Genomic DNA, 24,279 nt, shown 5'->3' with positions numbered 1-24,279 from the left:
AGAGGAGGTCTTGGAGTATGACAAGCGGTTTAGATGCACGTGGCTAGAACATTCGGGTATGAATAATACGGATGAGGAAATGGATGAACAAGTGTTTGGACCCCTGAAAGCAGCTTTCGTGGCAGGTCTAAAGCCAGAACTATCCAAAATGCTTAAGGTAGTGTTACCGGACTGGGAAGGAAGAGGAACTACCTTTGCAGCATTGGTGGATCGATGTAACCAATTAGATCGGGATATGAGAGCTAAAGTCCGAGCTGTACAGGCTATGGGATGGAAATCCCAGGATTCCGATAAACAGTTATTAGGAAAATTACCCGGAAAATGTCATTATTGTGGGAAAGAAGGTCACTGGGCCAAGACGTGCAGGGCAAAACAGAAAGGTCATGGCTGGGGAAGAGGACGCAACCAGGGATACAATTCAGCCAACAAGCCAGGCTTGTCACAAGATAACGACCTCATAGAAGCATTTAAGCGACTGATAATACAACAACAGAAGGAGTTACTTGGGATAGCAAAAAACGATTAGAGCCCACCCTGGCCCCGCTCCTCACACTAATACAACAAAGGGGAGATGGGCTATATATAACTGTGAGGGTGGGCGATAAGGATGTGGACTGTCTTTTAGACACAGGGGCGGAATTAACATGCTTACCCTTACAATATGGAGACTTTTTGCCGTTGGATGGTAGGGCACGTACAGCCTATGGAGTTGGGGGCCATAAAATGGAAATTAAAAGGACAACACCGGTACTTATAGGGCTGGGTCCACATGAACTAACCATGCCGGTCTGGATAGGCCCAGTAGATCAACCCCTTTTGGGAATGGACGTTCTAATCCAAGTAGATTCATCATTGCATTTCGAGGATGGTCGGGTGACATGGTCAATTAGAACTTTGAAGAAAGAAGAATTGAAGGAACACCCGATATGGGCTAAAGATAAGAACAATTGTGGCCGACTCCAGATGGAGCCTGCATCATTTACAGGGACCAAGCCTCAATGCACGAAACAGTATCCCATCAGTCCAACTGCCATCGCGAGAATCTTGCCGGTTATTCAGCAATTGGAGAAACAAGGGGTGCTTATTAAAACACATTGCTCCTCCAATAGCCCTGTGTGGCCGGTACAGAAATCTAATGAGACTTGGCGTTTGACTGTCTATTATAGGAAAGCTAACCAGTGTATTGATCAAAAAGCTCCTTTGGTCGCAGATCCTTCCACCATTTTTAATGCCCTCAAGCCGGAACATAAATATTTCTCGGTTATAGATATGGCCAACGGATTTTGGTCGGTGCCTCTGGCACCGGAGGTTTGACAGTGGTTTGCTTTCACGGTCCAAGGACAACAATATACTTGGACCCGGTTACCGCATGGTTTCCACAATAGCCCAACGGTATTCCACATGGCTTTACAAAGCCATTTGCGAGAATTACCTCCCCTATCATCCACAGTCATCCAATATGTAGACAATATCTTGCTAGCTTCAAACACGGAGGAACAACATGAACAAGATTTACGAGCTTTGCTGGACCACCTTCGGCTGAAAGGACATAAAGCCAGCATCGACAAAGCACAAATATCCCAAGAAGAGGTTGTATACCTGGGACAAAAGATTTCACAAGGAAAGAGAGAACTTACCCAGGATAGAACTGCAGCCATTCGGGCTGCTAAAAAACCCACCACTATTCAGGAACTAAGGTCTTTTTTGGGATTGTGTAACTTTAACAGAAATTGGATTGACTCCTTCACACAGAGTGCTCAGCCACTGAATGATATTTTAAAGGGGAAACATGCCTCTAAAGAAGCCATCACCCTCACTAAAGAACAGCAAGAGGTCTTCCTGAGTTTGAAAAAGGCTTTGTGTTCGGCACCGGCTCTGGGAATCCCCGACAGTGGTAAGCCATTTACCCTATTTGTCCATGAGAAAGAAGGATATATGACAGCTATACTGACACAAGAACATGGGGATCGGCAAAGACCTATTGGCTATTATTCGGCAAAACTGGATGCGGTAGCCCTCGGATGGGGAAGTTGCCTAAAGGCCATGGAAGCTACATGTCGAGCGGTAATGACCACTGCGAGTCTAGTCCTCGACCAAAAGCTGATTGTCAAGTATCCCCACACCGTACACGCTTTGCTGTCTATGAATAGAATGTCTCAGGTGACAGCAGCAAGATGGACCCGCTAGACAGCAGTTTTGGAAGCTCCTAATTTCCATATCGTCCGGGCCAGCCCGGTTAATCCCGCAACTATGCTCCCGATGTCAGAATCGAGAGAGCAAGAGGGGGGAGAATGTGAAGAGCATGAATGCGTGGAGATTTAAAAGAAACAGAAGAAGCAGCCTTAGCAGCAGAGGAGCCTAAACACAACCCAGACCTCATCCTGTTTACAGATTGTTCCTCCTTTGTTGACAATGGTAGCAGAAAAGCAGGATGGGCAGTTACAACCTTATATGAGGTAGTGGCAAATGGATGTTTACCCTCAGGAACATCAGCAGAACAGGCCGAGTTACGGGCCCTGTCAGAAGCATGTCGAATAGCAGAAGGACAGACAGCTAATGTCTCCACAGATTCGCGTTATGCTTTTGGAGTCGCTCACGACTTGGTATGTTCTGGCGGAAAAGAGGATTCCTCACTACTGCTGGTACACCTATCCAAAATGGAAAAGAAGTCCGAGACATACTGGAGGCCATACAATTACCTCAGGAAGTGTCCATCCTGAAGTGTAACCCCATACCAAGGCAAATACCACAGAAGCACAGGGAAATGCCCTAGCTGACCAGGCAGCTAAAGATGCTGCCTCACAGGGCGTTCCTCCAGAAGAACCAACACAGATGTGCAGATTGAAAGCACTCATTGCATTCCCCGATGGGTAGTCCCGAGTAGCATTGACTCAGATCAGGGAACACACTTCACAGGTGCTGTCTGCCAAGAAGTCTGTAGGTTACTGAACATTACGTGGGATTTATACTGTCCTTATCATCCACAATCATCAGGACAAGTAGAACGAATGAATCGAACTCTGAAACAACAGTTTGCCAAATATCACCAAGAAGGAACACCATGGCCCCAGGCACTACCAATAGTGCTATGTAGCATTAGGGCAACCCCGAACAGAACTACTGGTCTAAGCCCATTTGAAATTATAACAGGAAGACCCATGTTGCTGCCAGGAACTATCGATTTACGGAAAGCTGATGTTCACTTAATGAGTGACACTTTGTTATCATACTGTCAGAACTTAACCAATGCTATTAGTTCTGTTTCCCAACAGGTATCGGCAGCTTGGGGTAATCCACCCGAAGGAGGACATGACATCATCCTGGGAGTCTGGGTGTATGTGAAAAAGTTGCATAAAGAACCTTTGGGTGCCAAATGGGAGGGACCTTATCAAGTGTTATTGACCACCCAGGCAGCTGTTAAAGTCCAAGGAAAGAAAGCCTGGATCCACGCTTCACACGTTAAACGAGCACCTGTAACTGAAACTGAAATCTAATAAGGATAATTACTTTTTGCGAAAATGTTTAAATTTACTGTATTACTGATTGTAGGTATTCTAGGCATAGGTCTACTTCTTACTAGCCGACCTTCTGCACCAAAGGGAAATAGTAGGGTAGCAAGGGAATTACATGTAAATACCTTTTTATATATGTCATACATTTATGCCAAACAAGGTAACATTTCTAGTTGTTGGGTGTGTGCGCATATTCCTATTCACTCAAAGGGAGGGATTCCCTTGAGGCCAGTTCCCTTGAATATCTTGGAAATGGCTGAGTGGGTAATTAATCAAAACAAAACAGGCAATGCGTTTCAGGATACGGAAAACTGGGCACATAAATGGAAGTCAGCAGGTTACAATCTGACTACCTTTGAAGGGGGATACCAACCGTGCTACAATAATTCCAAACGGCCCCATTTTTTGTTATCACTAATACAACGGGAATAGGAAGACCGGGGGAATCGGTTTGTCTGATTAGAAACATCAAACGAGGCCAAAATATGGGGTATAGTAACTGCTCCCGGAATTATAATATAATCAAGCCACGGAACCGTCCAAACTGGGCCGATGTGGGAATTTTTAACGTAATGGGGATTCTGAATAAAACAGATGGAAAAGCCTGGACAGGCCCCGGAGTGTTGCTGACAAAGAAACAGCTAACATTCATTGCATATAATGGCACCTATTGGGCATGTGGCCACAAGGCCTACCCTTGGCTGCCCCAGAATTGGATGGGATCCTGCTATTTAGCCTACATTGTGCCTTATATGTATCATATAAAGTCACTGTCGGAACATTTACACCGTCCTAAGAGAGCTATCACAGAAATAGAGAGGTTCTTTGCCATTCTGATCCCTGGGTATGGGACCACCAAACTGGCAAGGGAATCCATTAACATGGCATCCGTTGTGGAACGAGTAGCCAATGATACCTCAGAGGCCCTAGTTAAAATCAATGCAGAAATGGTAGCAATCCGCACAGTAGCCCTACAGAATAGACTGGCCCTTGATTGCATCCTGGCTGAAAAGAGAGGTACTTGCACCCTACTCGGAACTGAGTGTTGCACATATATCCCAGATAGCTCCGAAGAAATGACCCACTTAGCGGAGCATATCCAAAAGGAGGTAGAAAAACTTAAGCAACCCCCATCATTCATTTTGTGGAGCGGAGCCACTGAATGGCTAGGTTCAATAGCAACTTCATTGGTGGAAGGTTTAATTCTATTTGTTGTAATTGTTTTACTTTTATATTGTTTGTTTATGTTGATTAAATGTTGTTGCAACCGGGCGGCTGTAGCTGCTGTCCCGCAGGTGAGACACCTTGCAGGTCCCAGCAGACCGTCTGTACGTGGCACAGGGGTATGTTATGCTTCAGGGAAGGTTGTTTACTGGTTGAACTAAGATATTGATTTGGATTAAATTGGAATAAGGTTAATGAACCTACTAAAACCAGACTTCCATTGTGGCCACGATGGAACTCGGGTTGGTGTAAATTTGTGTGGAAGCTACTAGTCCGGACATGTGGCGAAACACATCAACACATTTTAGAAGGAAACTCTATTAACATGTATGAAATTATTTTGTAGAATGTTTAACCAGTGATACCTGATGTTTTATGATTCAGTTTGTGAAAGAATCAAAGGGGGGATTGATAGAGAATGCAAACAGGCTGCATTTAGACAGGCTGTGAAAATTCACAGACAACAAGTCAGAGATGCTACGTGAGTGGTAGCATGTTGCATTAAGTCATCAATCAACTTGACATTTTAGGACCTTGGGTAGCGAGCCAATTAAAAGGTTAAAAGACTATTAATTGAGCCAATAAGGTCAAAGAAGGCGAGTTCTTTTCTGTAAATTGATTCAGGTATAAGTACAGCCATTTTGACCATGTGGTACCAGAAGAACAAAGACTTGGTTTCAAGCCAAGAACTTGTTATTGCTCTCTGCCAAAAATAAAGAAGTTAAAATGACAATCGGAGTTCGTATTTCATTGGAAATTAAGAGATCTAACACAGAGGAGATGTCCTTAACCCTGGCACTGGGTAGGCAATACAGCCTTTGGGACTCACGCGCTCGGCTGCTCGTTTACCATGAAGGAGCTCTGCATAAAGCATTTGATTCGGGAGTCTCGTATCTGGCATGCGTACTATGTGGCCTGCCCAGCGAAGCTGATCAAATGTGGTCAGTGCTTCAATACTGGGGATGTTGGCCTGGTCGATGACACTGATGTTGGTGCGCCTGTCCTCCCAGGGGATTTGCAGGATCTTGCGGAGATATTGTTGGTGATCTATCTCCTGCGACTTGAGGTGCCTTCTGTACATCGTCCATGCCTCAGACCCATACAGGAGGGTGGGTATTATTCCAGCCCTGTAGACCATGAATTTGGTGGTAGATTTGAGTGCCTTGTCTTCAAACACTTTTTTCCTCAGACGGCTGAAGGCTGCGCTCGCGCACTGGAGGCGATGCTGCATCTCCGCAGCAACGTCTGCCTTTGTTGATAAGAGGCTCCCGAGATAAGGGAAATGGTCCACGTTGTCCAGGGCCCGCTGTGGATCTTGATGATTGGAAAGCGGTGTGGCGTTGACAGGCTGGTAGAGGACCTTTGTCTTACAGATGTTAAGCGTAAGGCCCATGCTTTCATGTCCTTCTCAACGCAAAGAGCATGAAGATGCCAAGCGCAGGCAGTGGAAGGAGCACTTCCCTCAACAAATGTCTGTTCCACCTGTAACAGGGTCTATGGCTCTCGTATCGGACAGTTCAGCCATTCAAAGTACTCACTTTGGGAGTGCGAGGTACTGCCTATGATGATGATGATCTTGGCTGCAGAGAACAATGTCGATCCACCTAATGATACTGTTCCCTACTACTACTACTTTTCTTTTTGCTCCCCCCACTTGAATAGCCCTCCCTTACCACGGTGCTGTGGTCAGTTTGCTCATCCTCCCTGTAGTCTTTGCTCTCATCCACACAGAAAGTGAGAGCCTTGAACCTGTTGGACAATTGCAAGGGCTGAGGCTCCTCCATCACTACATCCTGGGTACCCATACCTGCCTCACTCATAGTCACACACTCCTGTCCCTGACCACAGACCAAATTTGAATTATTTAACCTAAGGGTTGTGACTTTCTGCTGGAACACAGCACCCAGGTAACTCTTCCCCTCCCTGATGTGTCACAGTGTTTGAAGCTCAGCCTCCAGCTCATCAACATGGAGCCGAAGTTTCACGAGCTGCAGACACTTGCTGCAGAAGTGATCACCATGGACCTCAATGGTGTCCATCAGCTCCGACATGCTGCAGCAGTAATACATTGGCTCCCCTGCCATCTCAAATGTATTTTATTTAATTCATTAATTTTTCAAGTTTTGAACGTTTAGTTTTTAAAGCCGGCTCTTAAATGCAACCAATGCCCAAGAAAAAGAAAGAAATACTGACTAACCAATCACTTCCCTGCTTTCCTGTGACATCACGCTTTGATTTATTTTTACTTCTTACCCTCGCAGGTCGGTTGGCATTGTTTTGGCCACTCCTTTATCTCCCGCTCCAATCTGGTGATGATCGATGATACTATTTGCGGTGAAAAACTATTCTGTAAAAGTCTCTTGGTCATGATGGAACTCACCCAAGCGCCCTATTATTCACATTGGCGCAGCCATCTGGACTCTTCAGTTCAGCCAATTGTGCTTGTAATTTACCTTGCATTTTTATCTGTTCCGCAAAACAAAGAGCCTCTCAAAGTCACTCTGCCGGTTGGCTGGATCATCCACCGACAAAATTTTCAGGCAGGGAATCCAGAAATCCTATCCTCATTTGCCAATGTGATATATTTTTAAGACATCACTAAGTACACATACTCAAGATGGCTTGAATCTGGAACTGCCTTTTATTGTATAAGCAACAGTGTCTGCATTACTACATTATATTACAATGGGTTAACGGTCTCCAGAGCCACATTTCTGGAATGCATCTGAAAATTGGCTGGAAACATAGTGCAGAACAGTCAGCATCTGTAGAGAGAACACACATGAAAAAACAACAACTTGTATTTATATAGCACCTTTAATGTAGTGAAAGGTCGCAAGGCACTTCATAGGAGTATTATGAGACAAAAAATTTGACACTGAGCCACATAAGGGGAAATTAGGGCAGGTGACCAAAAGCTTGGTCAAAAGAGGTAGGTTTTAAGGAGTGTCGTAAAGGAGGAACGAGAGGTAGAGAGGCAGAGAGGTTTAGGCAGGGAGTTCGAGAGCTTAGGGCCCAGGCAGCAGAAGGCATGGCCACCGATGCTCAAGAGGGCAGAATTAGAGGAGTGCAAATCTCGGGGGGGTGTGGGGCTGGAGTAGATTACAGAGATAGAGAGGGATGAGACCATGGAGGGATTTGAAAAGAAGGATGAGAATTTTCAAATCGAGATGTTGCTTAACTGGGAGCCAATCTAGGTCAGCAAGCACAGAGGTGATGGAGGGTCCACACCAGAAATGTCAATCCTCTGTTTCTCTCCCCACAGATGCTGACTGACCTGCTGAGTGTTTCCAGCCTTTTCTCTTTTTGTCAGATTTCCAACATCGGCAGTTTTTAAAAATTCTCACTTTTTGATGTTGCGTCTAGTTCACAATGCTTTTCATTCGGACAAAACAAGATTGATCAATCAATTCGAAAGTAGAATCATATCCTGTATCGTCCTCAGAACGTAAAAAGCAACCTAAGTTTTACTTGAATAGTTAGTGAAAATATTTATTGTAATAAGTAAAAGGGTTTGTGGTTCTGCACGAAGGATATACTACCGCATGGCTGTAACCTTCCCCTTTAATTAACTGTGGATTAGTTACCTCATTTCACAGGAAATCTTGCCTTGGGTCACTGAGAATGTTAATCCAATCCCTCTGTGTGCTTCCCTCAGTTTGGTCAAGGTGCAATTGTATTACGTAGATTGAATTGTTGCAATAAGGTACGATGTGACAGTGTGAAGAAAAACAGTTGAAAAAAAATAATCCGATAGTTAAAAGCTTTTGAAGTCGGCCAGTGCTCTTCAAAAATGGTTTGTGAAGAAGGGGCAGCACTCTGAGTCAGCATTCCAGAACAATCGTATTCTGACATTGTAGAGGAGTATGGCAGTACTTGGTAATCAACCTTCGAAGAACAAGAAGACATTTTTAATGTTGATACAAATAAGTAAAGTATAAATAGCAAAGAGCTGCCTGAATGAATGAATATGTCATGTACTGTTAGGCTCATTTTTCTTACTTGACATCTTTAGATGAAATTTGATCCTTATCATGGTGAGGGATGTCAGGGCTTGCCCTTTAGGGCAGGTACTGTCAGCACCAGGCAATCCCAGGTCAGATATAGCATGGCTAGATATAGAGGACAGTGCAGCTCCCTCCATCCAACTTTCTTAATGGTGAGTGACAAGGGGCTGTGGAGGACACCAACCTCACATTTATATGAAAGGAAGAGTAACACACAGAGCATTTCTTGTTCACCGGCCTTCCTTCCAGATTCTTTGAAGAAGGCTAAGTGAGGCAATGTTCGATTATACCTGATTTTGTTGGAGCAATATAATTTTATTTGTGGCAATATAATGGCCCCAAGCTATCTCCTAAAATGATCTTGCACATTCAGAGCACAAAAAGCGGAAAGCAGAATGTGATCTCTTACGTCAGGGGTATTTTTGGATGATCATATCTCCAGAGGTTCAGCTCAGTGTGCACCCCACAACAAAATGGGTGATTAGACAGGAGCATTACATTGTTAGATGGAAACCTATCATAGTATATAACTTCAGTAAGTCAATAAAGTTTCATATAATAACATAAGAGCATAAGAAATAGGAGCAGGAGTAGGCCATTTGGCCCCTCAAGCCTGCTCTGCCATTCAATAAGAATATAACACACATGCAACTTAAGTTTAAAGTGGGTTCATATCTCACTGGTGAACACATAAAGATAAGAAAGATGTGATTAATGAGTATGGAAAGATGAAATCAGTCAGCCATCCTGTTCTAATCTTGTTGAGTGAAAGGATGAATGACATTAGTGAATACCAATCAGTATTACAGCTTCTCCATCTGTTTCAACCTTTCCATATAGAGCATTATCAATGTTGTGGAATAACAACTATTAATAGGACAAATGCACCTTGGAAAAGGGTAATCTAGCAAAGCTGCAGCAAGTCACATGAATTCTGGGGTTGATATTCCTGACCTTTGCCCCCAAGGAATGTCCATTTCGCCAACTACTAACATCAGGAAGAACTGGATGGAGGCTTATTTGGTTAGGTCTCAGCCCCTTTCACATTGCCCAGAATTTCCAGGGTTTCCCTAGGGATTTGATGCTGGGCCTGCACATGCAGCAAGCATGCCAATGAGATGGGAAAGGGGTAGTCCTGACCTCGCGCCTCATTTTCTTGAAACACCGTTCACTGCGAGCCCCGATGCAGTATTATGATTATAATCCATTTTAACTGTCCCCACATGAGGAGTTAAAATGAAGTCTTTAATGTGCTTGTATCAACGTCCTCACTATAATAAATTGCTCCACCTAGTGGGCTACTGCTCCATTAGTGGACTACTGTGGTAATGCAACCACTGATGTTTACAATAAAAGTCACCTGATGTTTTGGTGCCATCTTGTAACGTCTATGGGGCCAAAATTCATGCCTGCCAGAAAGCTGTGCACATTCCGTTTTTAAAACATTTTTACCATTGGGTCCGAGGAGGTGGGCTCTTGATCAATTTTCTTCTTTTTGCTGTTTTTTTCAGATTGGACCGGAAGCTGGTCATAATGGCGGCGGAAATGCGCCGGTAAGTACTGGTGAAGGGTGGAACTGGAGGCGGGATGGATTCTCTGCCTCTGTTACTCAGCAGCGAAGTATTGGAATAGGATTTTTCACCATAAATTTTGCGTGAAGTGTGAAGTGCGGGAGATCAGCGGTGCGCACTTTGATGACATGCTTGGGGACGTCGGCAGCAGCGGGGCGATAGTGAGGACCACCAGAAAAATCCCCGAGCTGAATTTGGGTCGTGGCGGCCATTAGACCGGAAATCAGCGGCTGCTCGACTCCGCCGCCTGGCTGCCACTTTCTGGCGGTAACGGGTCTTAATCGGACCATGAATTTCGGCCGCTGTTTGTTAGTGATGTTGTAAAGAATATATTACATTGGCAACGTAGGTTAAGATAATCAGATTCCCAGGCTGAAATTTTTGTTGGTGGATAATCCAGCCAACTGACAGAGCAACTTTGAGAGGTCTTGTTTTGCAGATCAGCTAAAAATCATAGGTAAATTACAAGCATACTTGGCTGAACTGAAGAGTCCAGATGGCCATGCATCAAAAGATGACATCATCAAATAGTATCTGAAGGTGTTCTGTAAAACAGGCAGTCTGATCCAAGACTTCAAGGCGAGTGTCAGAGTGCAGAAGGTCGCTGGACCAGTTTACTGCAAGCCATGTCCCGTACCATACACACTCAAGGAGAAGTTGAGCAAGAACTGAGAAAATTACCTCTAAGGTAGATTAAGTAATTGGGCTACACCCATTGTTGTTGTACCTAAGTCAGATGATAATGCTGATGCTATGTCCAGGTTGCCTTCCCCATCACACGTTACACCCAGTAGGGAAAAAGTGTTCTATTTTTCATACATTGATGAACTGCCAGTCACAGCTGAAGAGGTTGGTAGAGCAACCAAACGTGACCCAATTATGTCAAAGGTGTATGATTAGATAGCAAATGGCTGGCCAAAACCAGATATCAGAGAAGGATATTCATCCATGCTTCATTCACAGGAATGAATTATCAGTGGATAAAGATTGTATAATGTGGGGTGCTTCAGTCATTATTCCAAATAATTTCAGGTCCAAATTATTAGGAGATCTTCATGACCAGCACCTGGGTATGTGCTTGACCAAGAGTTTCGCACACAGTTACATAAGATGGCCAGGTGTCGATTAAGATATAGAGTACAGCATTAGTCAGTGTATAACATGTTAATTGGTAAGCAAGAAATCACCATCAGTACCATTACAGCCATGGAAATGGCCTCCCAGGGTATGGCAAAGGCTACATATCAATTTTGCTGAGCTAGAAGGACAACAATTGTTCATTGTAATTGATAGCCATTCAAAGTGGGTAGAGGTGTTTCGGATGTGAATTTTGCGAAGATTGTTTTCTTCATATGGCCTCCCAGAAGAAATTATGTCTGATCATGGGCTACAATTTTGTTCAGAAGAATTACACTGTCCATGAGCAGAAATGGTGTGAATCATGCCAAGGATCCACCATACCACCTTGTTACAAATGGTGCAGCAGAGCGTACAGTATAAATTGTAAAACATTCCCTCATCAAGCAAATGTTGGATCCAAATCCAAAGAAATCGCAATTGTCGTTGGATAACAAATTAACAAATTTTCTAATTACTTATAATACTCCTCAAATAACAGCCAGGAGCCAGGTTCTCGTTGTTAAAGCCAAACTTGGCAATGACAGTAGAAGAGAAACAATTAAGACAGAAAGAGAATTATAATAGAGGTAGAGTAAGAGAGAGAAGTGTGAAATTGAATCAGAAGGTGAGAGTGAAGAACCATCATCATACATGGTTACAATGGTTACCAGGAATAGTAGTGAAGATATGTGATCCTCGCACATATTTGGTCAAGATGTTTGATCATGGAAATGTTAGGTTTGTTCACATTGATCATATTTTACCTGCAGATGTGGAAGGAGTTGAAAGTTGGAATGATTAGATTATTTCTGATGAGTCAGATAGTCTTGTTAAAAGTAGAGTACCAGTAGCAAATCCTATATCAGTTGTACTAGAAACAAGTCCACGAGAAAGTCAGAATGTAGATCTGTGTCCAGGTTAGGCAGACAAATAGTCTGAAGTTCTAGAGAGTTCAAATGTAAATCAAGAGCATCACATGGAGACACTCTTCAGGCTCAGCCTAAAATGAGTCTAACTTCGGCACCAAGTTAGGAAAGCTCTGTTCAAGAGTGAAAGTATCCTCTGCGAAAGAAAAAACAAGTCATTAAGTTTGATTTGTAAATATGGCAAAATAAGTCCATGGCCCAGAAATTGCGGTAGGAGGCGAATGTCTCCGTTCTGAAAAATTTCTACGAATGTACCTGGTAGCCCCAGAGGAGCATGGGATTCTGGTGAAGAAGCCGTCTCTTCCTGTGCTGTGAAGCTTGCTCCCATCCTCCAGGTTCGAATGCAGAAGGTGCAGTAACATGTGACTGCACAACCAATCAGGTGCAGTATTCCACAGCTTTCTCATTAATAGCAATGAGAACTCCATATCTTCGAGTTCTCAATGCTATTAACGAGAAGAAAAAAAGCAAACACACTAAACACCATAATAAAAATTAAAAAACACACCTCACATAATTAAAATTAATCAAAATTATTGTTAATAAATGCCTTAGAAAAATAATATATTTTTCTGATTTTTTTTTAAAGTTTTGTAATTAGGGTTAAAAATAAACCTACCTTAGTGGGCAGGTTTTTTAACAATAAAAATGAGTTTTTTTAATTTCATTTAATTATATTTTTGTATGTTTTAAAACTCTAATGCCTGTAAAAGTAGGCTATGTGCATGCTTTTATCAGGTGCAAGGGTTTTGAGGCAATTTGCTGGGCAAGATATGGGTAAATCCCGCAATCTTGCCTTTGCAAATGTCCTCGCTCCTGATATGCATTGGATCTGTCAAGCTCCAGCTTTACAGATCAGAAAAGCCGGTTTTCAGCTTTTGCGATGCGATCCCGGGTCCATAGACACTCAGTACGGACCCGGGGAGGCCGGGATTTCCAGGCCCATATCTTTTGTTATGTATAAACATGCAAGTTATGTACAATGATTATTTAGTTATAATTAGTTCTTCATTAAGGAGGGAGAAGTGTAACATGCAGCTCCACTGATAGACTTCTGCTCCACCAAGTGGATTATTGTGGTAATGCAGCCACTGATGTTTACAATAAAAGTCACATGAGGTTTTGGTGCCATCTTGTAAAGTCTGTGTATTAGTGATGTTGTAAAGAATATATTACCCTCACTCCATATTTAAATGAAGCCACTTACCCATGGGAAAGCAGCATTTGACATGAGTGTGATAAATACTTGTATGATAACACTGGTGACAGTAATTTCTAGCCTGTGAACACTGTCCGTCTCTTTCTAGTACTCTTAGAAATGCTATCTTGTTTATGACATTGCTGCAGGATAGATCAGTAATTTACCTTTGATCTTCTTATGTAGGCCTCTGATATAAACACTGAAATGAAGAGTATAGTGGTCTCATGGTATCAAATCTTGCAAGACTTGTAAAATGGCCCACAGATAGAACAAAGTTGTGCAACATTGCTATTAAAGATGTGAATAAATAATTGCTGTCTTCAAATCACAAACTCCACTCCACCCCTGCCTGAAATGGAAAAATCCTCCTTTTCAGCATGTTTGTGCTTCAGAAATATTATCGGCCAGTTCAGCTTATATTTTAGTTCGGAACCTTCACTGTTGGCACAAGAAGAAAATAGTTACAAACACATCAATCATTGGATCCTTTTTCATTCGTTCTCAGTCACTAATGTGGGCGAGTCTGCACATTCTTAGTGCCAGTAGTGAGAGTCACTCTCGCAGGAGTTACGTGCACTGAAACTATGCCCTTTTTTCATGAATTCTATTAATTCTAGATCACTGCTTTAAGAGAAAAATCGATAAATGCCTCACAAAGCAATAGGAAAGATGAGTGAAAAAACGGAAATGTTGTCTTAACCACTGCAAAAGAAAAACAAAAATGAATTCATGAGCAAAATGTCTTTGCAGATCACCCGGTACAGAGCTGATCATTAGAAATTCAGGCACGCACTGCTCAGGAACTGCTGTCCATTAAAATCTGGAGTGCCGAAGATGAAAATTCCCATCTCCTCATCTTTGTCGATTTAGGTAATTAAAGACACAGGGGAAGATTTAACCCACCACCCAGCGTATACAGAGCGGTGGCAGTGTTGAAATAGTTGTGCAGAATTCAGCTCTCATCTTACCTCAGCACTCCCACCATCGTTATCCCAACAGGGGCGTCCCATTGGTTGGCCGAAGCACCCGCCTGTTTCATCAGGTCAGCCCTTTTAATATGCAAATGTGGGTCCTACGACATACATGGAACCCTGGGAGAGTTTTATGGATGGGACAGCTGAAGAGGACCGAAACGGACCCTACAAAAAAAATCTGGGCCGCTTTCGCTCCAGGTTCTCTGCCTCTGATTGCGAAACCCCCCCCCCCCTCACCCCCCAAAGGATTTAACTTATCAGTCCCGTGGCCTCCCAGTCGCCCTATATTATGCTGGCCCTCATTCGACAAGCTGCATCAGGGTGACCGTTTGGCACCAGGTCTATTTTCATGAGTTCCGGGTCTCAAAATGGCCACGGCCTCTTTCCATTCGGCACGGGCTTGCTTTCGCTGACTGAGCCTTCAAACGTTAAAATTTTGCCCCATATAGTTAACATCCTGCTGTGCAATATTTAATGGATTGGTTAATGCGGCTTCTATTTGCAAATAATTCATTCTGTTATTATACAGGTCAACCACATTGGTGTCGGATGTTGCTCAGTACTTAGCACCATTGCCTCTGAGACATAAGGTTGTGGGTTTGAGTCCCACTTCAGAGACTTGAGCACAAAAATCTAGGCTGAATTCCAGTGCAGTGCTGAGGCAGTGCTGCACAATCGGAGGTGCTAACTTTCGGATAAGACGTTAAACCGAGGCCCTGTCCGTATTCTCAGGTGGACGTAAAAGATCCTAGGCACTATTTTGAAGAAAAGCAGGGGAGTTATCATAAGAACATAAGAAATAGAATCAGGAGTCGGCCATCTGGCCCCTTGAGCTTGCTCCGTCGTTCAATAAGATCATGGCTGATCTGATCATGGACTCAGTTCCACTTCGCTGCCCGCTCCCCATAAACCTTTATTCCCCTATCGCTCAAAAATCTGCCTTAAATACATTCAATGACCTAGCCTCCACAGCTGTCTGGGTCAGAGAATTCCATAAATTTACAACCCTCTGAGGGAAGAAATTCATCCTCAGCTTAATTTTAAATGGACGGCCCCTTATTTTGAGACTATGTCCCCTAGTTTTAGTTTCCACTATGAGTGGAAATATGCTCTCTGCATCCACCTTGTCGAGCCCCCTCATTATCTTATATGTTTCGATAAGATCACCTCTCATTCTTCTGAACTCCAATGAGTATAGGCCCAACCTACTCAACCTAACTTCATAAGTCAACACCATCATCTCCGGAATCAACCAAGTGAACCTTCTCTAAACAGCCTCCAATGCAAGTATATCTTTCCTTAAATACGTAGACCAAAACTACACGCAGTATTCCAGGTGTGGCCTCACCAATACCCTGTACAGTTGTAGCAGGACTTCTCTGCTTTTATACTCTATCCCCTTGCAATAAAGGCCAACATTCCATTTGCTTTCCTGATTACTTGCTGTACCTGCATACTCACCTTTTATGTTTCATGCACAAGGACCCCTGTACTGCAGCACTTGAAAATTTATCTTCATTTAAATTATAATTTGCTTTACAAATTATTTTGCCAAAGTGGATAACCTCACATTTTCCCACATTATACTCCATCTGCCAAATTTTTGCCCATTCACTTAGCCTGACTATATCCCGTTGTAGATTTTTTTGTGTCCTCCTCACAATTTGCTTTCCCACTCATCTTTGTATCATCAGCAAACTTGGCTACATTACACTCTGTCTCTTCATCCAAGTCATTAATATAGATTGTAAGTTGTTGAGGCCCCAGCACTGATCCCTGCAGCACACCACAAGTTACTGTTTGCCAATCCATTTATCCCGACTCTTTATTTTCTGTTAGTTAGCCAATCCTCTATCCATGCTAATATATTACCCCCAACCCCTTGAACTTTTATCTTGTGCAGTAACCTTTTATGAGGCACCAAATTGAATGCCTTCTAGAAATCCAAATACACCACATCCACTGGTTTTCCCTTATCCACCCTGCTCGTTACATCCTCAAGGAACTCCAGAAAATTTGTCAAACATGATTTCCCTTTCATAAAACCATGCTGCCTCTGCTTGATTGAATTATGCTTTTCCAAATGTCCCACTACTGCTTCCTTTGTAATGGACACCAGTATTTACCCAACAACAGATGTTAGGCCAATTGGTCTATAGTTTCCTGCCTCCCTTTTTAAATAGGGGCATTATATTTGCAGTTTTTCAATCCGCTGGAACCACCCCAGAGTCCAGGGAATTTCGATAGATTACAACCAATGCATCCACTATCTCTGCAGATCACTTCTTTTAAGACCCGAGGATGTAAGCCATCGGGTCCAGGGAATTTGTCAGCCTATAGTCCCATTATTTTACCGAGTACTACTTCTTTAGTGATCGTGATTGCACTAAGTTCCTCCCTCCCTAGAACCCCTTGATTATCCACTATTGGGATGTTTTTATTGTCTTCTACCATGAAGTCCGATACAAAATATTTGTTCAACATCTCTGCTATTTCTCTATTCTCCATTATTAATTCCACAGTCTCATCCTCTAGGCGACTAACATTTACTTTAGCCACTCTTTTCCTTTTTATCTGTACCTGTAGAAACTCTTACTATCTGTTTTTATATTCCATAGTAGTTTACTTTCATAATCTATCTTCCTTCTCTTTATCATTTTTTTTAGTCATTCTTTGCTGGCTTTTAAAAGTTTCCCAATCCTCTGGCCTTCCATTAGTCTTGGCTACATTGTATGCCCTTGTTTTCACTTTGATACTATCCCTTATTTCCTTAGTTAGCCACAGATGGTTATCCCTTCTCTTATAGTCTTTCCTTCTCATTGAGATATATTTTTGTTGTGAGTTATGAAATATCTCCTTAAATGTCTGCCACTGCTCATCAACTATCCCTTACTTTAATCTATTTCCCCAGTCCACTTTATCCATCTCTGCCTTCATACCTTTGTAGTCTCATTTATTATGCTGAGGACACTGGTTTGAGTTCCAACTTTCTCACCCTCAACTGAATTTCATATTCATCCATTTCACTCATTCCTCGAGGATCCTTTACTAGGACACTATTTATTAATCCTGTCTCATTACACAGTACCGGATCTAAGATAGCCTGATTGGTTCTACAACGTACTGTTCAAGGAAACTATCCTGGATACATTCTGTGAACTCTTCCTCAAGGCTACCCTGTCTAATTTGCTTTGTCCAATCAATATGAAGGTTAAAATCGCCCATGATTATTGCCGTTCCTTTTTTACAATCTTCCATTATTACTTGATTTATACTCTGTCCAACAGTGTAGCTGCTGTTAGAGGGCCTATAGACTACACTACTTTTTTCCCTTAATATGCCTTATCCTTGGTGTCCTGGCAAACAGTTATCCCTCAATCAACGTCACTAAAAACAGATTATCTGGTCATTTTCACATTGCTGTTTGTGGGACCTTGCTGTGTGCAAATTGGCTGCCATGTTTCTTGCATTACAGCACTTCAAAAACTACTTCATTGGTTGAATTGTGCTTTGGGACATCCAGTCGTCATGAAAAGCACTTTATAAATGCAAGTATTTCTTTCTTTAAAACAGGCAACGTAGAACTTGGACACAAACATGTGAGCCAATGCAATACAAATATTACATAGTAGAATTTCCGTCCTATAGTGAGGAAGCAAATGGCGATCTAAACAACAGTGTTTCTGCAATGTAAGTGCACTGAAGAGCAAAGAATGTATCACAGCATCATCGATGTAAATCGGAACTCACTTACACGATGCACCTTATTCTACCATTGGCTGCTCGGAAATATGTATATACACGCAGACAGGAGAGGCGTTTTTTTGGTACTCTGATAGATTCTGTGTGATTTCAAACCTTTCCTTGACTGAATTATGATTGTTCCTGGACACTTCACTGGAGTCATCAAAATCAAGGTGACTTGCCTCTCCGGAAGGAGTTCTATTTCAATGACACCAAGGGCAAGTGAATTTTTCAAACTTTATATAAATATTCATAGCAAAAGGTAAGAGTGGCTGTAAAACAAAATTGCTAAATAAGGGCTGGATATCAGGAAAGGGACCTGCAGTGTACTACTGCAGGCTCCTACAGCCAGTCCTATAAGCAGCAGCAACATTAGTACAATAAAGGGCACTTGATTAACAATGCAATGATGTTAACAACCTTAACCGGCAGCTGTTATAGAAACATAGAAACATAGAAGCATAGAAAATAGGTGCAGGAGTAGGCCATTTGGCCCTTCTAGCCTGCACCACCATTCAATGAGTTCATGGCTGAACATTCAACTTCAGTACCCCATTCCTGCTTTCTCGCCATACCCCATCTAACTCCTTTTTGAATATATTTAGTGAATTGGCCTCAACAACTTTCTGTGGTAGAAAATTCCACAGGTTCACCATTCTCTGGGTGAAGAAGTTTCTCCTCATCTTGGTCCTAAATGGCTTACCACTTCTCCTTAGACTGTGACCCCTGGTTCTGGACTTCCCCAACATTGGGAACATTCTTCCTGCATCTAACCTGTCCAAACCCATCAGAATTTTAAACATTTCTATGAGGTCCCCTCTCATTCTTCTGAACTCCAGTGAATACAAGCCCAGTTGATCCAGTCTTTCTTGATAGGTCAGTCCCGCCATCCCGGGAATCAGTCTGGTGAACCTTTGCTGCACTCCCTCAATAGCAAGAATGTCCTTCCTCAGGTTAGGAGACCAAAATTGTAAGTTAGGATACATAATTAATCACAGAATAAAATCAAATGTCGATGCCGACAGTAAATCATTAATATTGATAAAGCGGTATAATGGGGACTGGTTGGCACATAGTGTTAGCAAACTGTCCCTTCAACATTCAGTTCTGAATTGAGCCTATGCTGATGTGGTTCATATTGATTGGACAAAGCAAAGCAAATTGGCCAGGGTAGTCTTGAGGAAGAGTTCATGAACAGTATCTGGGATAGTTTTCTTGAACAGTCCAAAAACCAACCAGGGAGCAGGCTATCTTAGATCTGGTACTCTGTAATGAGACATGATTAATAAATGATCTCCTAGTAAAGGATGCTCTGTGAATGAGTGACCATAGCATGGTTGAAATTCAAATTCAGTTGCTGGGTGAGAAAGTTGGATCTCAAACCAGTGCCCTGAGCTTAAATAAAGGAGACTAAAAATATGAGGGCAGAGTTGGCTAAAGTAGACTGGGAAATTAGATTAAGGTATGGGATGGTTGATGAGCAGTGGCAGATATTTAAGGAGATATTTCATAACTCGCAACAAAAATATATACCATTGAGAAGGAAAGACTGTAAGAGAAGGGATAACCATCCGTGGATGACTAAGGAAATAAGGGATGGTATCAAATTGAAAACAAGTGGATGCATTGGTTGTAATCTACCAAAATTCCCTGGATTCTGGGGCGGTTCCAGTGGATTGGAAAACCACAAATGTAATGCCCCTATTTTTTTTAAAAATGAGGCAGACAAAAAGCAGGAAATTATAGACCAGTTAGCCGAATATCTGTCGTTGGGAAAATGCAAGCGACCATTATTAAGGAAGCAGTAGCAGGACATTTGGAAAAGTGTAATTCAATCAAGCAGAGTCAGCATGGTTTTATGAAAGGGAAATCATGTTTGACAAATTTGCTGGAGTTCTTTGAGGATGTAATGAGCAGGGTGGATAAGGGGGAACCAGTGGATATGAGGTATTTGGATTTCCAGAAGGCATTTGATAAGGTGCCACATAAAAGGTGACTGCACAAGATAAAAGACCAAGAAGTTGGGGGAAATATATTAGCATGGATAGAGGATTGCCTAACCAACAGAAAACAGAGAGTCATGGATAAATGGTTCATTTTCCGGTTAGCAAACAGTGACTAGTGGGGTGCCGCAGGGATTGGTGCTGGGTCCTCAACTATTTACAATCTATATTAATGAATTGGATGAAGGGACCGAGTGTAATGTATCCAAGTTTGCTGATGATACAAGATGGGTGGGAAAGCAAATTTTGAGGACACAAAATATCTGCAAAAGAATATAGACAGGCTAATTGAGTGAGCAGAACATTTGGCAGATGGAATACAATGTGGGAAAATGTGAGGTTTGGCAAAAAAATTAATAAAGCAAATTACAATTTAAGTGGTGAAAAATTGTAAAGTGCTACAGTACAGAGGGACCTGGGGGTCCTTGTGCATGAAACACAAAAAGTGAGTATGCAGGTACAGCAATTAATCAAGAAGGCAAATGGAATGTTGGCCTTTATTGCAAAGGGGATAGAGTATAAAAGCAGAGAGGTCCGGCTACAACTGTAGAGGGTATTGGTGAGGCCACACTTGGAGTACTGCGTACAGTTTTGGTCTTCGTATTTAAGGAAGGATATACTTGCATTGAGGGCTATTCAGAGAAGGTTCACTAGGTTGATTCCAGAGATGAGGGGGTTGACTTATGAAGATAGATTGAGTAGGTTGGGCCTATACTCATTGGCGTTCAGAAGAATGAGAGGTGATCTTATCGAAACATATAAGATGATGAGGGGGCTCGACAAGGTGGATGCAGAGAGGATATTTCCACTCATAGTGGAAACTAAAACTAGGGGACATAGTCTCAGAATAAGGGGCCGCCCATTTAAAACTGAGATGAGGAGGAATTTCTTCTCAGAGGGTAGTAAATCTATGGAATTTTCTGCCCCAGAGAGCTGTGGAGGCTGGGTCAATGAATATATTTAAGGTGGAGATAGACAGATTTTTGAACGATTTGGGAGTGAAGGTTTATGGGGAGCGGGCAGGGAAGTGAAACTGAGTACATGATCATATCAGCCATGATTTTATTGAATGGCGGAGCAGGCTCGAGGAGCCAAATGGCCTATTCCTCGCTTCAGACTATAAGGTCCTATGTGGAATGTGGTTGGACAGAGTTTGCCCAGTTGCGGATGGGCATGGGCCCACAGCACAGTTCAGATTGCAGTTTGACATTGAATAGATATAGAAATGTACCAGAAGGACAGCTGTAGTTTGATTTTTTTGTTTGTTGGCACCTTTGTTTTCACCCAGGTAGGGCAGTAATGGCAGCAGTGAGCATTTCTGGGTGGGTGGCCAGCTTCCAGCGTCCTGTCGGAAAATGTGGTGCCTGGTTTGCTATATCGCCCATGTTGTGTAAGCAGAAAGAGTCAGACTGAACACTGTGAGCTCAAAGTAAAGTGTGACCTTAGTCTTTTATTGCAGGTACCCAGAGTGCCTCTCCAACCTGTGAAGCCTCCTTAAATACCTGTGCTCCCAAGGGATTATGGGATCCCTTGGGACTCCAGAGAGATTAGCCCTCTGGTGACTGTACAGAGTAAATACAAGTCCACATATATAACAACACTTCCCCCCCCCCCCCACCAAAGTCAATAGTGTAACTATTTACAATGTGAGTCGATCTGGGGCTCTTCTTGCCCTGGTTGATCGTCTTGGTGTGAAAGCTGGTGTTGTTGAATAATTTGTTGGGCCCTCGCTGGGCTGCTTTGCAGCTGGCCTTGCTGGGCTGCCTGGTGTGTTGGGCCCTGCAGGGCTGCTGTGAATGATGGATTCTGCTTCGTGGTCAACCATCATGCCGGTTGCCACTGGTGTGTATTTTGGGGGATCAAAAAAGTTAGGGTACAAGGTGGGGTGCTCAGGATAGTCCGTGAATCTGAGTTTGATTTGGTCCAAGTGTTACCGATGAATGAGTCCATTTGAAAGTTTGATCCTAAACACCCTGCTTCCCCCTTTGGCTATGACAGTGCTGGGAAACCACTTAGGACCTTGTCCATAATTTAATACAAATACAGGATCATTGATTTCAATCTTGCGTGACACATTTGCGCTATCATGGTATGCACTTTGTTGAAGCCGCCTGCTCTCTACCTGTTCATGTAGATCAGGGTGAACTAATGAGAGTCTTGTCTTAAGTGCTCTTTTCATGAGCAGTTCAGCAGGTGGGATCCCAGTGAGTGAATGGGCTCTCGTGCAGTAGCTAAGCAGGACTCGGGATAGGCGAGTTTCCAGTCAGCCTTCAGTTACCCGCTTCAAGCCTTGCTTGATGGTTTGCACTGCTCTCTCTGCCTGGCCATTGGACGCTGGTTTAAATAGGGCAGATGTGACATGTTTGATCCCGTTACGGGTCATGAATTCTTTGAACTCAGTACTGGCAAAACATGGCCCGTTGTCGCTCATCATGATATCGGGTAAATCTTGTGTGGCAAACATGGCCTGCAGGCTTTCAGTAGCCGACATGCTAGCCGACATTATCCCATATTCAATCCACTTGGAGTACGCATCTACAACCACAAGGAACAATTTACCCAAGAATGGGCCTGCATTATCGATGTGTACCCTAGACCACGGTTTGGAGGGCCAAGACCATAAACTTAGCGGCGCCTCCCTGGGTACATTGCTTAACTGCGAGCATGTACTACATCTGTGAACGCAGGACTCTAAGTCTGCATCGATACCGGGCCATCACACGTGGGATCTGACTATCGCTTTCATCATTAAGATGCCTGAGTGCGTACTGTGGAGATCGTTGATAAAGGTGTCTCTGCCCTTCTTGGGGACCACTACTCGATTGCCCCACAGAATGCTGTCTGCCTGTATAGACATTTCACCTTTGCGCCCCTGGAACGGCTTTATCTCTTCTTGCATTTCCACTGGGACACCGAACCAGCTCCCATGAAGCACACAGCTTTTGACTAGAGATAATAAGGGGTCCGGGTTATCCAGGTTTTGATCTGCCAGGCAGTGACGGGTGATTGCTCACTCTCAAATGCTTCCATAACCGTGGCTAGATCTGCGAGCTGTGCCATTTCCACCCCGTGATGGGCAATGGCAGCCTACTGACAGCATTGGTGCAGTTTTCTGTGCCTGGCCTGTGGTGGATGGCGTAGTTGTATGCGGACAACGTGAGCACCCATCTCTGGATGCGGGCCGACGTGTTGGTATTTACCCCTTTACTCTCGGAAAACAGGGATATAAGTGGCTTATGGTCAGTTTCCAATTCGAATTTTAGCCCAGATAGGTATTGATGCATTTTCTTTATCCCATAGACACATGCTAACGCTTCTTTTTCATTAAGCTGTAGGCTCTCTCAGCCTTAGGCAGACTCCTGGATGCATAAGCAATCGGTTGCAGTTTCCCAAAATCATTAGCTTGTTGCAATACACACCCGATGCCATATGATGATGCATCACATGCTGGTATCAAACGTTTACATGGATCGTACAACACAAGCAATTTGTTTGAGCATAACAATTTTCTCGTTTTTACAAAGGCATTTGCTTGGCTGTTGCCCCAAACCCATTCGCCCTCTTTTTGCAGTAAGGCGTGCAGTGGTTCTAGCAGTGTGCTGAGACCCGGTAAGAAGTTACCAAAGTAGTTCAAGAGTCCCAGTTCAACCACAACTCCGTCTCGCTCTGTGACCACGGTGCGTTCTCGAGCGTTTTAACCTGAGTCTCATGCAGTTGGGTCGACTAAGAACCTCCTCCAGGTTCTGCAGGTGCTCGACTGTGTTCCATCCTGTGACCAAGATGTCGCCCTGGAAGACCACGGTGTGCGGGAACGACTTCAGTAAACTTTTCATGTTTCTCTGGAATATCGGCACCGCTGATCGGATTCCAAATGGGCACCTGTTATAAACAAATTACCTTTGTGCGTGTTGATGCAGGTGAGGGCCTTCGATGATTCCTCCAGTTCCTGTGTCATGTAGGCTGAAGTCAGATCCAGCTTCGTGAATGTCTTTCCTCCC

The sequence above is a fragment of the Pristiophorus japonicus genome, chromosome 1, assembly GCF_044704955.1.
Source record: "Pristiophorus japonicus isolate sPriJap1 chromosome 1, sPriJap1.hap1, whole genome shotgun sequence".
NCBI classification, from domain to species: domain Eukaryota; kingdom Metazoa; phylum Chordata; class Chondrichthyes; family Pristiophoridae; genus Pristiophorus; species Pristiophorus japonicus.
The sequence above is the reverse complement of the archived record's forward strand: the minus strand, read 5'-3'. Positions refer to the sequence as shown.